Here is a 1,714-nt window from a genome sequence, read left to right as displayed (position 1 = left end):
GAGCCCCACTCCCACCGCCGTGCCACAAGCCGACTGCAGAAGTCTGGCACGGCTCCTGTGCAGCAGGCACCCAGGGAGCACCTGGTGACGGGGACTGGGCCCCGAGGGGCCTCCACACCGCAGCTCACATTTCGCCAGCACTGCCCCCCACGGGTGCCTGACAGGCTGATGGGACGAAGTGGCATTTCTGTTCCCAGGACCACACACCTCGCCCAAGGAGCTGCTGCTGTTCTTACAGGGCGGCAAGGCACAGGGAGCAGGGAGGCCGACTGCCGGGGAAGAATGCTCGGCACACACCCCGCCCAGCGCCCCGGGTTCTGAAGGTCAAGGGCGCATTCCCTGACCTCCACACAGCCTGGGAACACCCGCGACACACAATGGCTTCTTTTTGGTGAGCTGTTCCCTACGCTGTCTGCTAGAGGCGGCTGAGGAGTTGGGGTGGGGGGCATGTGATGTGGGCGCATCCCCTTAGAGGTGACTTCTGGCCTGCAGTGACAGTATGAGGGTGTGACTTCCAGGTACGGGTTCACAGACGAACTGGGAAGCTGTCATTTCTTTGCAAAACCAGGCACATGTAACTAAAATAAAATTGGTTGCGGAACTTAAACCCGAATCTTTTTGTTTTTAATTTATGCCTACAGCACCTGGTCTTCCAAGGTGGTCTCCCACCCAAGTACTATCTAGACCCGACCCTGCTTAGCTTCCACGATCGGACGGGATCGGGCACGTTCAGGGTGGCATGACCATAGACCAGGGACCGTGGCTCCACTGGGGCGCGAACCCAGGACCTTCCGCGTGTAAAGCGGATGTGTTAACCGCTACGCTACGGAACCACGTCCAAACCTGAATCTTAGAGACTCTCAGGAAACGTGCCGAGCCGGGGGCTGGTTAGCGACCCACGCCTAAGCCGTGCCCTGCTGTCCAGAAAAGCTCCGTCAGCGGCCGGCCCTGGGCGGACCGGAGGGCTGCAGGGCCCCGGACGGCCCGCTCTGCAGCTTCCCCGGCACTGGGATGCTCTGACGGCGAGGGACAGAGGAACAGATGGCGCTGGGGGTGAGCCGCATGGCCCGGGGCCAGTACACTCAGCCCGCCGACGTACCCTTGGCCTGAATGTCCCCTAGCACTGTCTGGGAGCCCTCGCCCCAGCCTCACAAACGTGGCTGCCACGGCAGGCCGGCGTCTCCTGCTCCAGTCAGGTGCCATCGCTGCTTCTCCCGTGCCCACCCCCCGTTCCTCCACCGCCTTCTGCAGTCTGCCCCCCACCCCTCGGCTCTCCAACACAGCCTCCTCCTGGGCGGGGGTCACCAGTGCCGCCCACCTGCCAACCCGGCCGGCCCTCGTGTCAGACTTGGCCGCAAGCCCCATGAGGGCAGGCTGCTGGCCCAGAGTGGCACGTCTGGCACAGTGCCCAGCCTGCGGCGGGCGCCAAACACGTGCTGGATGAAGGTGTCACGGGGTGGCGGTGCCGAGCCCCCCAGTGCCACCTAGCCTGGCTCTTCCTCCTCCCGCCCCGCACTGACCCCTGCCTCTGCCTCTGGGGAACACCCCCCGCGGAGGGGGCCAGGGAGCAGAGGCCCAGAGACCAGGAACAGGTCAGGCCCGGGAGGAGCGAACAGGACCAGTAGCTCCCGTGTCACCCCCAGCTCGTCTGAAAGCAAAGTCGAGGCTTCGGAGGGACTGTGAGCCCACCAGGAAGTCGTGTGCACTTGACCTA

General features: G+C 64.2%; 1 pseudogene; it reads right to left on the bottom strand.

Annotated features, from left to right (window-relative positions):
- Window positions 1-632: 632 nt before the first annotated feature.
- On the bottom strand, window positions 633-751 carry LOC111734468 (annotated as a pseudogene).
- Window positions 752-1,714: the final 963 nt, after the last annotated feature.

Source organism: Pteropus vampyrus, unplaced genomic scaffold (genome assembly GCF_000151845.1).
Source record: "Pteropus vampyrus isolate Shadow unplaced genomic scaffold, Pvam_2.0 Scaffold1353, whole genome shotgun sequence".
In the NCBI taxonomy this organism is placed as follows: Eukaryota; Metazoa; Chordata; class Mammalia; order Chiroptera; family Pteropodidae; genus Pteropus; species Pteropus vampyrus.
The sequence above is the reverse complement of the archived record's forward strand: the minus strand, read 5'-3'. Positions and strand labels throughout refer to the sequence as shown.